Consider the following 466-nt stretch of genomic DNA (forward strand, 5'->3'; position numbering starts at 1 on the left):
GAAATAATCATACTAAGCGAAATAAGCCAGACAGAAAAAGTTGAAAATCACATGATATCACTTATATGTGGGATGTAGACCTAAAAGCAACAGATGAACAGGGCAAACAAACAGAGACTCAGGGACATGGACAATGGACTAGTGGTTACCAGACGCTAGGGGGTGGGGGAGGAGGGGGGAGGTAGACGGGGTAAAGGGGGTCAGATATGTGGTGGCAGAAAGAAATCTAACCATGGGAGGTGAACACACAGTGTAAACATATATTTGCCTTCCTGTTCAGTATTAAAAAAAAAAGAAGTAAAAAAATAAATAAAAAGAAGAACGCAAGTAAAACACATTCCTGGCTTACTTGCCATCCAGTTAACGCACCCAACCCCATGCGACGGTCTCTGGAAGAGTCTGTTAACTGAAGACACTGCCAATGTCATGGTTTCTGTTTATGGCAGTGCCTTTTATGCATTCTGAG

This window comes from Pteropus vampyrus, unplaced genomic scaffold, assembly GCF_000151845.1.
Source record: "Pteropus vampyrus isolate Shadow unplaced genomic scaffold, Pvam_2.0 Scaffold350, whole genome shotgun sequence".
NCBI classification, from domain to species: Eukaryota; Metazoa; Chordata; class Mammalia; order Chiroptera; family Pteropodidae; genus Pteropus; species Pteropus vampyrus.